Here is a 14,592-nt window from a genome sequence, read left to right on the forward strand (position 1 = left end):
GTGAAATTTCAAATGTGCTACATAAGTGCTGATGATGACCATATCCTAGGGTTGCTAATTTTCAAAGAGTAAAAACCAGGACACCCCAGAAGTTGTTGTGCCTTTTTAAGGGAACCAACAGAATTGATGATGTGCTCTTTTAAGGAAAACCCAAAAGTTGTTTTTAGACAAGCCCAAAAGTTCTTGAGCTTTTATGATTTTTTGATTGACTTGCGTAAGATCTAGGACAAAGAGCCGCCTTTCAGAAATCCCCCCTGGACGTCACCTCATTTATCTCCACAACACCCCTTTCCAGGAAGATGCATTGACAACAGAGAAGCTCCAGTCTGACATGGGTCCTTTCTATACTGTGATCACACAAACTGATTATTTATATATTGCATTTGGCATATGGTCTCCTCTTCTTTTTTGCCAGAAAAGGGTTATGATCATTTTGAGAGGGGGTGAGAGCAGGACACACATTATATTTCAAACCTTCCTATCAGTAACAGTGCAAAGCTAGAAGTACCCTGAGCTATCCTCATGAATAGTCATATTGTTATTGTGACAAAGGGCACAGCAGCGTAATGGGAGGAGATTTTCAAAGAACTACCATCCCTGAGTCATCTTAATGGCGTGCTATTTTGATTACAAAACACAAGGAACTATATGGGGGAAATATGAAGTACTTCTTTTAGCTTTTCTTGTTGTGATATCCACATTTTTTTATCCTAGTGTCATATCTGGCTTTTCAAATGATAGCTGCAGTATGTTTTATTTATATTATTTTGCAACACGATTTATGCCCTGCTTTCCAGGTCCAGCTGGAGATTCCCAATACAATATTTTTATGAGTTGTAGGTGCCAGAGTTTGGAGATGCCACACTCCCATAATTCCTGGATTTAGTAAGTGCTATAATTTAATCAAGCCCCCTGAATCCCTGGATCCAGCAGGGATTAAATTGCTGGAATAGCCAGGCCAGCCTGACAATGGCTGTGAAGTAAAGGTAAAGCTAGAGGGACCCCTGACCATCAGGTCCAGTCGTGGCTGACTCTGAGGTTGCGGCACTCATCTCGCTTTATTGGCCGAGGGAGCTGGCGTACAGCTTCCAGGTCATGTGGCCAGCATGACTAAGCCACTTCTGGCGAACCAGAGCAGTGCACGGAAACGCTGTTTACCTTCCCGCCGGAGCGGTACCTATTTATCTACTTGTACTTTGACGTGCTTTCGTACTGCTAGGTTGGCAGGTGCATGGACCGAGCAACGAGAAATAGACTGGCTCCAGAGAAACTGAACCTGTGAGTGGAGCCCATAAGTAGCTGTGTAATTTGCTTGAACTTTGTGGAGATACAACAAGGAATTCTGTGTAGCTGTTTGATTTACTTGGACTGAGAACTCAATGAAAACACGGAAGCCCCAGGACAAAGGGCTATGCAGGCAGCTGCCTGGTGGAGGAGAAGCAGAGATTTGGGTCTGATTTCTGAGACTGTTTACTTTTGCTGCAGGGATTCTTCCTGCAAGGCTTAGCAATGGATTTTGAAACACTGTGCTTTATGGTTTTTGTCGGTTTAAAGGTTTTTTAGAATTGCTGTTGGTGCGTTTGAAAGCTGCTTTGAAATGCAGATCTGGCTGGAGTATGCACCAAGAAGGTAGAAGGAAGGCTAATTAATTCTTGGTTAACTGGAAATTGCTAGAAAGGGAAAGACTGTTGCTGGGCTGTATTGAGTTAAAAAGTGTCATTGTGTTGTGATCTGCTTTGATGATTTGTTCTGGATGTCTTTACTAACTTATTTCTTATGTGCATCTGGAACATAAGGTGTGTCTTTCTTAGAATCTTGCACCACTTTACAGAAATCTCGCACTACTCATGGAGATTGGGGTTGCATGTATCATAACAATCAACAGAGAGCCAGACTAAAATAAATATGTAAGCAGCAAAAGCTTGCTGAAAAAGAAAAAAATTCCAATCAATTATGGAACACCAGCTTGAATGTGGGCTGCCCCACACTGATCTTCCATAGCAGAGAGTTCTAACTACTGGTTCCAATTAATGGAAAAGTCCCTCCCTGTTGAAGCCACCACTGATTCTCCCTGCAAGGCAGTAGCACACACAAAACAGCCCCCTCAGATGATCTTTTAAGGCAGGCTGACCCATGCCAGAGAAAGCAGTCCTTTAGGTAGTGTGGTCCCAAGCCATTTAGGTAATAAGCAGCACCTTAAATTTATGAATTGGGAGGGGGGAATGCAGACTGCCCTCTGTGAAACATGATCAGTTAATGCAGGCATTGGCAAACTCGGCTTTCCAGATGTTTTGGGACTACAACTCCCATCATCCCTGACCACTGGTCCTGTTAGCTAGGGATGATGGGAGCTGTAGTCCCAAAACATCTGGAGGGCTGAGTTTGCCTATGCCTGAGTTAATGTGACAAGACTTTAGACTACATCGCATTATGATCTGTGTCATCTCTCTGATATTTCATCTCATCATTTCATCTGCGGCAATGAAACTTTGCTGCAAATAGCACATTGCTTAGGAAAGGGGTCAGGCAGAAGACAGTGGGGTGAGAGGAGGACAGGGGAAGGTGAGAGAAAAAGAGATGAGTGAGAAGGGGATGGAAGGGGGGACTGTACACACCATACATGGCTTCCCTCAATGAATCCTGGGAACTGTAGTTTACTCCTCATCTCCCAGCACCCTTAACAAATGACAGTCATGTGGGGGAAGTCATGTGCTTTAAATATATGGTGTATACACAGCCACAGAGAGATGTGCCAGAGAGAAGGAAATGGGTGATAAGATGGCACACGGCAGGTGGGCATGGAGAAGGAAGCAGCAGCATAGTAGTGGGCCTTTTATCTCATTATTTGGATTTAAAAAACCCACTTCATCCCAACAGAATAAAATGCATATACAAAATATAATAAGGTATGAGAAATTAAAATGCTTCCAGGATGGTTTAACTCTGTCCAGACAAGCCACTTAAAAGCATTTGTGAGGAAAGAATTTGGGCTTAAAATTTAGGCAAGATCCCAAAGGAAGGGCACCCTTTTTATGTGGCCCTGATCAATCGATCTTGATTTATGAATGGTACAGTTAAGAGAATGCTGGCAACTGATCTTGTCCAAGCAGGTGCAGTTTTAAATTTCAATCTGAGTAATAATGACCTTTTTAAAAATTTAAATTGCTTTGCTTTCAGACAAATGCTTTTCAAAGGCGTGGCTTTCTTCATGCCTGGCTTTGGGTTATTTAACAATGTTAATGGGCGTGGACTGAAAAATCCCCATTATTCATAGAGCTGTCAGAACACTATGTTCTCAAAATATCTTTGTCATTGTCTGTTCTGGCAGTTAACATGTTATTGTTAACATACATGGCCTTCTGTACCTATAAAATCGACTTTAATAGCATGGGTAGGTGCTAACATTTGGGGGAAATCTGAAGTTATGCCTATTTCCTCCCATATATCAAAAATTAATCTGGATTCAACTGACTGCTTTGGCCTCAGGTTCAAAACCATGTTCTCAAAATTCTGTTTTTATACTAAATCAGCCTCCTGCTTTCAGATATCGAAAGTACTGCCCATTTGATCCAAAAAAACCCCAACAAAACAAAACCATTTTTTATTTATTTTAACCCAAGTAATCCCTGAATATTTTTTTAAAAGATGGAACGTCTCATTTTTGCATTTGCATTAAGTATTATACAGGATCCTAGGCAATTGAAGATCAAGGGGTTTTTGTTGCTGGGCTAACAATACTGTAGCTCCCGAATGGGAAAGATAATTTCTGTAACAAAAAGGACAATTGTTTCTTTTGAAAAAGAGATGTGCTGAAGAGCACCGAAGAACAGTCACTGCTTGTCATCCTGTTGTCTCTTCAAAATTACAATAATGTGGCGGATTGTTTCTTGGAATGTTTCTTTAGGAATGTTTCTCCCTCCTTAGTATGAACTGGTGAGCTGTGTTATCCTGGCCGGTTTGTGAATACTGGATCTTCTACTTACTTGTCATGGTGACCCAGTTACTATAACTTTGCCAGTGATGTGCCTCCTCCACTTATCTGACATTCCCACAGCTTGAATAACTCCCAGTGGCTTTCTGTGCCCGATCAGATGCAGTGGCCCCTCGCCAAATGTTCTGCCAAGGTTTCCAGATTTATATCCTTCTTTCCATCCTCCGCCCCATGATTCTTTTCCCCCACAGAACAAATAATTCTTTACCTTTCTTCCATTTGTTGTTGTTCTACTCACCTATTGTCGTACGACTGGTTTACTCTCTTAGCCTGGCAGTTCTACCAACAGGGTATCCAGTTCAGAGCAGACGCAAATTCTGCCCCGTCTTTACAGTGATTTAGGGAGCTTACAGTGAAGTTCTGAGGCCTGGACTGGGAAAATCCTTGCTTGAAACAGCCGCGACCTTCAGCCCCGGCACCTTCTGTCACCAACCTGCTGTGTTAGAATGCAAGGCTTTACCAAGATAATGTTTACTTAGTTTCCAGAGTCACAGCAAACATGATTTAAAGCAACAGATCCCTTTTATTCAGGCACATTAATGCAAACACAATGCCAAGTGTCATTTGTGCTGCTTGAAGGTATAGCCACAAGGCTTAGTCAAGCCAAACACCCATAGTAAAAAATATCTGGGTGAGGACCTGAAACCTTTGTGCAGACATGAGACAGCTGCAAAATGTCTGAGTCAAAGAGTAAAGAGCTTTATGGTGTGGCAAAGTGTTGGCTAAAAGCCACTTAATGTTATGCCATGTGACAGTTATGCAATTAGATTGCTTAAATGGTCAGGCCTTCCTTTAAATTTAGGATTTTTGCTCTTAAAAAAAAATCATTTTATGAATAGGGGCACGAAGTGAGTAAGCATCATTGCAACTGAGCTAAAGTCAAGAGGTTTATTCACTGCTTCGCTCTTTTGCATGCTTCCAAATGGAGGTTTTAATATCACAACTGAGTCATTCAGATGCAACAAGCAGGTTGTTGACAACACATTGTTTTCGCTTTGTGGATTTTCCACAGCAATCGTAAACCCAGATTAAACTGAAGTGGGGGGGGGGGTATCGGCATTTTGCATGGGTGAGTGGTACTGATCCCACACAAAAAGCACCCATCTGGAGCCACCCACCTGTGCCTCTTGAGCCCTACTATACATTTGAAGCAGTAGCATGGCACTTTAAATGCCTATAGCTTCCCCCAAAGTATCCTGGGAACTGTAGTGCTGAGAATTGTTAGGAAACAATCCCCTCACAAAGTTACATTTCCCAGAATTCCATGGGAAGAGGGATGGATTGTTAAACAGCTCTGGCAACTGTAGCTCTGTGTGGGACTGTTGTGCTACAACAGTCTGGAAAACATGGCCATCACAATAATACAACCAGAGTAAATATATGTAAGGGTTATCTCTTAGATCCAGAAATCTGTAGCATTGAAAGGTTCCAATAAAAATCCAAATATGTCAATGCAACTTGAGGGATATGGTGCATTATAGATCTAAACAGTATTATAGATCTAAATAGCTTTATGTCTCTAAATAGGTTACTATTCTATTTCCAGACGCTTATCAATACTTTACATCCTTACCCCTGCCCACTTATTGCTTTTGGGAGCTACCAATACCTTTTTCATAAGAGGTGACACTAACAAACGGAACACAGTATTCCAAATGAGTGCTTCATTGTTCAATGTGCTGTCATTATATTACGTTCCAGATTATTTCTGAATCCCTTTATTAGTGCACCCACGCATCTTATTTGCATTTTTATAAGTGGGGGAAAAATCATTGGAACTACCATAATGTAAGAGCAACAGAGGAACAAATTGACGTTGAAGGGCTTGATTCTGCCCTCACTCACTTGGCTTCCATGCCGCTGCAACTCCAAATGACTCATTCCTGATTTATGCCAATGAAGCAAGTGGGGAGTCAGGCCCACAGCAGAAAGCCCAAGCTGCTTTTCAGCAGCTTAAGTAACAGTTTAGGGCTAATTACAGCATTCAGCATTGCTCTTTTGCAGGAAAGGTAACTTGTTGACGGGGGATGATTTATGCTGTCGGTGGTCTTCCAAAGGAAATTGTTGAATCTCTGTAAACTCTAGCTGCTCGTTTCCTTTTGTGTACAAGGCAAAGGGATTCAGACTCACTTCATCTCTTTAATGGAGTAGCTGATGAATGTGGATGGACGAGCCTTTCAGAAGGCAAGCAATTCCGTTGCTGGAGTGCTACTCAGGTGTATGTGCAGGAATCCTCATATGTCTAGTTGGCACCTATTGATGAAGGGCATGTAATAAACTGAACAGCAGTAGTAGTAACAACAACAACAATAATAAAAATCATTGTTATTTTCAGTGTGCATTTGCCTGTGAATATCAAGGACAGTGTGAAATCCCTTCGCATCTCTGCCAGTGTTCTCTGGGTCTCTCACTACATCACTGGTGACACAGCAACAGACACCCCCCCCCCATTCCTCCCCTGATATTTCTGGCGCATGCAGAGAACATCTGAAGATGTTCGTTTTGCATTGTGCTCCGTCAACATTCAGAGGGGAACCAGAATCTCTCTTGTTGCTTCCAAATGTTTTCAAATTCTGGAGCGAGATGAAGGATGGAACAAGATGCTTCCCCAAGTCTTCTTGTGTGTTCTGGATGACTCAAATAGGAGAGGGGTCAATGGTGGCCATAAATAATGGTTGACTGATACAGAGAGCCAAAATGTGTGGAACTCTGCATCCTCAATTTTAAAATGGTAGAATTTGGAACTGCATTTGGAACATACAGTGTGGGGGGAGATTCAGAGGGAGGGGTCACAATTGGAGAGGGAATGGTTAACAAATCCTCTCCAGTTGTGACTGCCTGCTATCAACCCCCCCCCCCCCCGCAGTTTCAGCTTGAATTTTTACTGGCTACAATAGTCTTTTCCCAAGCCTGATTTTTGCAGGCAGGCAGAGGAGAGAGCAGGAAGCATCATTCTGTAGATTGTGGCTGGGGAAGAAAAGTTAACTTTTGCTTCCCCAACTTTACTGTCCAGGAAAATCACACATCCCCCTATTCCCCAGGCTTGGGGGGGGGCCAGGAATATGCACCATTTTTTTCAAGCCTAAATGCTCACGGGGGTGGAGGAAAGAGGGGTGTGTGTGTGTGTGTGTGTGTGTGTGTGTGCATACACACACGGTTGGGCTGCATGTGTGGTTGTGGTGTGTAAGGGATACCCCCAACGATTTCTCATGTTTGCAAAATTGCTCATGGCAACCCCTGTTATATCAACACAGAAGCACTGTAAGGTAGGGTAAGCTGAAAGAGTGTGAGTGAACCAAAGTCACTGTGACTTAGTGAAAATTTGAACTATGATCACCCTGGCCAAAGTCCAAAACTTCAATACACCCCACTGGACTCTTTTGAAGCTCATATTCATATTTGAATGCCAAATTGGATCCTCAGGCCACAGTCCAATTAGAGTTCCAGGGAACATGTTATGTGCAAACTCCATTAAAACAAATGGGAAGGCTATTTAGTAGCTCTGTTCATTTTAGACAGTGCAGCTATTTAACAGAAATTCCTGCTATATTGGTACTCCAGTCTATATATTAATGGCTCTTCTTTTTTACAATCAATTCAATCTTTCCAAGCTCCAGGGTCTCTTATTTGGGTCCCTGAGGTCTACAGGAGACATTGAAACTTCCAAATTAACATTCCAAAATTCAGAACAGAAAAAAATTCTGTAAAACCATCAAAGATTACTTCGAAGAGTGAGTAAATACAACTTCCATCACTGCTGACCACTGGCCCTGCTGGCTGAGGATGGTGGGAACTGTAGTCCAGCAACATCTGATCCCCAAGGTTGGGAAAGGCTGCCTTAGACTAAGCAAACATTCCAATTCATATGAAAAGAACAGGAAAACAAAGGAAATTATCAGAGTTGGAAATGCTAGCCATTAACAGAACCACTTCACTTGTTTTATTCAAGCTATCCATTACAGATGCACATTAGTGCTCTAATTGCTCCCAATACGTTTTAAAATGCCTTCCTCTTTTTAGAATTAGTTAATCCCAATGGAACATCTCTTTGGGCATAAAAAGAGAGAGCAGCAATCTTTTGCATGTGACTATGGATTTTGCTCAGCTAAGCTTCTCATAGAAGCAGCATCAATGCTTGTTCAAAAGACCTGGGTTTACAAATACAGTGGTACCTCGGGTTACATACGCTTCAAGTTACATATGCTTCAGGTTACACACTCCACTAAACCAGAAATAGTGCTTCAGGTTAATAATAATAATAATAAATTTTATTTATATCCCGCCCTCCCAGCCGAAGCTGGGCTCAGGGCGGCTAACAACAATCAAAATAATCCGACATTCTAAAACATTCATTATAAAATTAATTAAATCAAATTAACATCAAATTAATGGCAACCATCAAGCCAAATTCTGTGCAGATTGCCGATTGCCAGAGGAGGGGGTCAGGCTGCGCCCTGACCAAAGGCCTGGTGGAACAGCTCTGTCTTGCAGGCCCTGCGGAAGGATGTCAGGTCCTGCAGGGCCCTAGTCTCTTGTGACAGAGTGTTCCACCAGATTGGAGCCGCGACCGAGAAGGCCCTGGCTCTAGTTGAGGCCAGCCTAACCTCTTTGTGGCCTGGGATCTTTAGGATGTTTTTATTTGCAGACCGTAGATTTCTCTGTGGGACATACCAGGAGAGGCGGTCCCGTAGGTACGAGGGTCCTAGGCCGTATAGGGCTTTAAAGGTTAAAACCAGCACCTTAAACCTGATCCTGTACTCCACCGGGAGCCAGTGCAGCTGGTATAATACCGGATGGATATGATCTCACAGCGAAGACCCCATAATGAGTCTCGCCGCGGCATTCTGCACCCGCTGGAGTTTCTGGGTCAGTCTCAAGGGCAGGTTAAGAACTTTGCTTCAGGGTAAGAACAGAAATCGGGCTCCGGCAGAGCGACAGCAGCAGGAGGCCCCATTAGCTAAAGTGGTGCTTCAGGTTAAGAACAGTTTCAGGTTAAGTAAGGACCTCCAGAACGAATTAAGTACTTAACCCGAGGTACCACTGCAAGCCAAATTCTTTTCCTGCATGAGAAAAAATGAAGGATCTAGTGACCAACCTGGATATTTACAGAGTCCTGTGTGCATCATCCCCTTGTAATATCTGACTTTGAGCACCAACATATTGTGCATATGTTGACCAGTAGTCCTTAAGTCTTCTTTTTGCTCTGCTGCTGGGGAGTGTAGTAGCCAATACCAACCAAACAAAGGATGTGGTGCAAAGGCAGCAACCTTATAGAGCAGTTTTCCTGAACCTGGAGCTCTCCAAACATTTTGGACTCCAACTCCCATCAGCCCCAGTCACGGCCAATGGAAAGGAACAACCACAGACTAGAGAAAGCAGGGTCTAGAGGACCCTGGTGTGTTTCCTTCCTCCAGTCTGATCATCAGCCTCTCCTTGTTGGCACAGAATTGCATAGCCAGGTTCAGCAATGCTTTTTATAAGATTTACATGTTTGCCTTGTTCACATATAAAGGGGTGTGTATTGTTTTTCCTTTTTAAAATGAAATGGAGGATGCAGGTGAGGGAAAATAAGTTCGCTCCATTTCCTGCCTTTTCCCACTGGATATTGAGCACCTCATGCCAGTGTTTTATCATCCTCTCTGGTTCTCGGTCCAGTGTGGATTAAAATTCAAGATATTGGATGTGGCTTTTAAGACCTTTCATGGCTTGTGGTTAGGTATGAAACAACAGATGAACTGCAAAGCACAGCCATCCTTCAAATTTTATCCTTCTCTGGGCTTTTTGTTCTGCCTGCGCCAGGAATGGAAGTCTCCCTCGACATTGCAGGGAGAAACAGACAGAGATAAACAAAGAACGATGGGGAAACTCATTTTTTGAATTCCTCTCTGGGTGGGAGAGGAACGGGCTCTCACCTGCGGATTGCCCTGAGGTCTGGCACCCGCTTCCCTAAGGAATGCGGGGGCAGGCAAAGGCACTGAGTGCATGGAGCACTCCAACTGCCGTGACACCACCACTCGTTCCTGGAAGCAGAGGATATCCTGCTAATTGGGTTTTAATTGGAGTAAAGTACAGGCGCATGCTAGTGAAGGAGACTCTTGAGAATCCCATGGACTGCAAGAAGATCAAACGTATCCATTCTTAAGGAAATCAGCCCTGAGTGCTCACTGGAAGGACAGATCGTGAAGCTGAGGCTCCAATACTTTGGCCACCTCATGAGAAGAGAAGACTCCCTGGAAAAGACCCTGATGTTGGGAAAGATGGAGGGCACAAGGAGAAGGGGACGACAGAGGACAAGATGGTTGGACAGTGTTCTCGAAGCTACAAACATGAGCCTGACCAAACTGTGGGAGGCGGTGGAAGACAGGAGTGCCTGGCGTGCTCTGGTCCATGGGGTCACAAAGAGTCGGACACGACTAAACGACTAAACAACAACAACACAGGCGCATGCTAGAGGCAACAAGAAGACAAACTGCGGAACATCTCGGCTACAAGGATTTAAAGGTTGGAAGTGAGATAAGGTTTCATTCGGTGCCAAAGACAGTGAGGAGAGGGAAGCCTACTGTTGTTTTTTCAAAGTGTTTCTTCTACATTTCTGATTTGTCAACCCTCCCTGGAATGGTTTAAAATAACACATGCTTTAAGTAGAAGTTCAGGAGAAGGGAATGTATTTGCTTTTCTGCAACATGAAGAAGCATGGTTGCTGCACAGGGAGCCATTTCATGTCACACATAAGACTAATTGTTCCATGTGGGATAAGTCTGAGTGTACATCAATCAACATTACTTACTGGGTTTCTCAGTGTTTGACAGTTTATTCCCCCGTTGTTCCTTATTATATTCATATATTTTGAAAAGCAATGTTTCAACCCTACATTCTCTGCCATGAGAACTGTTATAAAAGAGCTGCTAGATCTCCCCCCCCCCCATTCTATTTATTTATTTATTTCACATATTTTGCTGGCCTTACAACCAATGGTTCCCAGGGCATTCTCAATAAAAAAAGCAGAATGCTATAAAATCCTAACAAATCAAAGCAGAAACAAAAAGCAAAAATGAATAACAATTTAACACTCAACAGATTATGCCGGCAGCTTGATGTTGCAATCCTATACTTACTTGCCTGGGATTAAATCCCACTAAATTCAGTGGAGCTTACTTCTGATTAGACACAGACAGGTACAGCATTGCAAAAAATACAAAAGTCAAAATTTCATTTCTGCCCAAGATTGCCAGGTGGCCAGAAAAAGAACAGTTGGCTGTGTTCACAGCATACATTTAAAGCACATTTAAAGCACCTCAACAGAATCCTGAAAACTGTAGTTTGCTAAGGGTGCTAGAGACTGCAGCTCTCTGGGGCAAACTACAGTTCCCAGGGTTCAGGGTGTGTGTGTGTGTGTGTGTGTGTGTGTGTGCTTTAATTGTATGGGACATATGCAGCTTAGCCAGCTCCTCTGCCTTTAACAAAGGTTTAATGTGCAAACATTATAATTTGTTAATTGATGATCTAACTGCTGCTACTTCTATCCTATATCCCCCTCCCCATTGCTTAGCTGTCAGAAGCCTTATCTACTACTGCAACTTATGGGGGGTGGGGTGGAAGCTACCTTCAGCAGGTGGAAAGAAGAGAATATACACTTCGATACTGGGGGTCTGTACCTGGAATTGTTTGCATGAAGTTCCCATTCCAGCAGACTCTGATGCAGCCTTTTCCCCACTTTTAGTTTTGATTATATTCACTTTAACTGTAATAATAATAGTAATAATTAATACCCTTTTTAAAAAAAAGTCCTTATACCCCCACAAAGGACAGCTACAGGACCAAGCCTAACAGTTGGCAACACCATTTCTACCAAAGAACCAAAGCAAAATCTAAGCACAGAATGAGCAAGGCTGTTGGATGCATTACATCCATTACATTATTATGCCACCCCTGGAATAATGGTTTAATCTCACAGCAGTCTGCCCCCACCCCACCCTTCTCCCCAAGGAAGCCATTTATAATCTGGGCTAGGTGATAAATACATTATATAACACATGGTACTTTGCTGGATGGGTGACAGTTCGCCATATATGGGCAAAGGTCTGAACGCCCTCTTGTGGCCAGATGGTTATTGTCATGCCTGTGTTGATGTCCCACTCTGTAGAAATTTGCAAAGCCTGTTTTCAACGTTTAAAAGGTGTTCCGTACCAGAATAGTTATTCAGCGTCAGAACGCTTCTGTAAATATTTTGTTAAAATAAAATACCAAAAATATTCTAAAATCTTCCTTTAAAAGTATCTGCTTTATATATGTGTGTGTGTGTATACACATGCACACATCACTTACATATGCACATAGGTATATCTTGTCTATTAAATCTTGTGACAGCCACAGCAAGATGCTCTGCGCATTTTCTCTGAGTAATTGGACATTATGCTCTTGTCAACAGACAATGGAGACTTCAGACTGAATTGCAGAAAAGAGACTATCCCAAGGTTTTGAGCTTCCCCGCCTCTAGGTATGGCCTAATTCCCTCAATCAGAATGAAATATTACAGGTGCTGTGATGAACTAAATCTGATGTTCTGCTTTATGCTTGTTTTGGATCACTGTCTCAGGGACTGAATTGGTCTGTTGCTGTACAGTGCTGTTTCCTATAAAAACAGTGAGCAATCTATAGCGATTGTGGCGTTTCACACATACACAAACATACAGGCGCACGCGCGCGCACACACACACACACTTTGCAACCTCCATTCTGGTAGCAGCAATCAAACAGAAGGGTGAATTCCCTGTGGAAAATATTTTTATGGGGTTCTTAAGTGACTGACAGGAGAGTCAATGACAGATCAGGCTTGGATAGGTTGCTGTACTATCTCAGAGATAATACTAAATATACTTTGCCAAAATTCTCCCCAGCATTTTTAAAGCTAGTTTTATTCCATGCTGTGGAACCACTGTTTGAAACACATGTCTAAATAAGGCACAGAGCCTTTGCTATCTGCCGGGAAACTTCAGATTTTACATGAATTCTACTGATCTGCCTATGTCCATACCCACAATGGCACCTTTGCTTGAAAATCAAAGCACACTATGGAACCTCTTTGTCAAAGCTCTCACCCATGTCTGGTCTTGCCTGGCAGCCTCATACATTCATTGAACAGGAGAAGGGATAAGATGGGGCCTCTTGAGTTTCCCTGGGGAATTGCTGGGAGAGGATGAGTCTTCAGCCTTTCAGCAACCCTGAGATGTTTCTACCAAGAATAACTGTGGAACCTCTCAAATCAAGAGTGACTTTATAAACACCTGCCAGTTCTTGCAGACAAGTCACCAAGGCTTCATGGTTCAGAGAACTGAAAGCAAGAGACTAGTCTAAAAGAGAGAGTGCAACTGTATGCATGTCTTCCTATAAGCATCTTGTAGGCCACTGCGAGAACAGAAGGTTGGGCTGCACAGGCCTTAGTCTGATCTAGCAGGGCAGGTGGGCACCATCAACCAAACCCACAAGCCATGTTTGGGCCCAGATCTAAAATGCGAACAGTAACCTGGTGAGCTCTAATTCCAACACAACCTCCCCCAAGAAGGAAAGTTGGAGAGAAGACATGAAATGGCTGCTGAATTTATATAATGATATGGCTTTTTGAACAAGACAGTGGATACATGGATCCACTATCCATTTGAGGCTGCCTGGCACTTACTCTTAGAAATGCATTGTTCACCCCAACCTGTAGGAGGGACATTCTGGAACTGGTTCATAAGTGGCTGTTCAGATAGCCCTCTAAGTGCACCAGCTGAAACTAATTGGTTAAAAACAAGGCAAGGCTGATACCTCAAATGCTAATACTGTAATTAAGCAGCTCCCAGGCAAGCAATTTTGCCCAAAAGTGGGTGGTAGGTTCATCACAGAAGGCAGATGTTGGTTTTATACCTAAGGCTCATTTGCTAATGCTGTATACTAATTAATGTTCATATATGCCAGCCATGTTGGGCTATACATAAAAATTAGCCAGCTAGGAAATCAGCCCCGAGTGCTCACTGGAAGGAGAGATCATGAAGCTGAGGCTCCAATACTTTGGCCACCTCATGAGAAGAGAAGACTCCCTGGAAAAGACCCTGATGTTGGGAAAGATGGAGGGCACAAGGAGAAGGGGACAACAGAGGACGAGATGGTTGGACAGTGTTCTCGAAGCTACCAGCATGAGTCTGACCAAACTGCGGGAGGCAGTGGAAGACAGGAGTGCCTGGTGTGCTCTGGTCCATGGGGTCACGAAGAGCCGGACACGACTAAACGACTAAACAACAACACAAAGAAGAAATAGAAGGAGCTTACACAAAGGGACCACAAGAAGTTAAAGGCCTCTTAGCAATTTTCCAAATTTTCAAACAGGCATGGTTGGGAGCAGGGGTAAAAGAGAGTCCATACATTGCTAACAGGGCCATTGAACGGTAGGGACCTATGTTTTCACAAGGCTATAGTTTGATCTTGACAATAGCGTCTTCTTAACACACCCTCAGTCACTGGACAGGGAACAAATTTAATTCACATTTAAAGGCAAACCTGCAGAATCTGCTCTTTTCAAAACAATATGTGATCCAAAATACAGTTGTCCTTCAAAAATTCAC

General features: G+C 43.1%; 2 protein-coding genes across 5 annotated transcripts in view; both read right to left on the bottom strand.

The window, feature by feature from the left end:
• NGEF (neuronal guanine nucleotide exchange factor) overlaps positions 1-4,555 on the bottom strand; it is a 60,444-nt gene extending 55,889 nt beyond the window's left edge. For all 3 annotated transcript variants that reach the window (XM_028730717.2, XM_028730716.2, XM_028730715.2), the window contains exon 1: positions 4,230-4,555. The gene's annotated coding sequence lies outside the window, so the exon portion shown is untranslated. The remainder of the gene's footprint in view (positions 1-4,229) is intronic.
• LOC114598132 (nuclear body protein SP140-like protein) overlaps positions 1-14,592 on the bottom strand; it is a 402,008-nt gene that overhangs the window by 239,534 nt on the left and 147,882 nt on the right. The gene's annotated exons all lie outside the window — the stretch shown is intronic.

This window comes from Podarcis muralis, chromosome 6 (genome assembly GCF_964188315.1).
Source record: "Podarcis muralis chromosome 6, rPodMur119.hap1.1, whole genome shotgun sequence".
In the NCBI taxonomy this organism is placed as follows: domain Eukaryota; kingdom Metazoa; phylum Chordata; class Lepidosauria; order Squamata; family Lacertidae; genus Podarcis; species Podarcis muralis.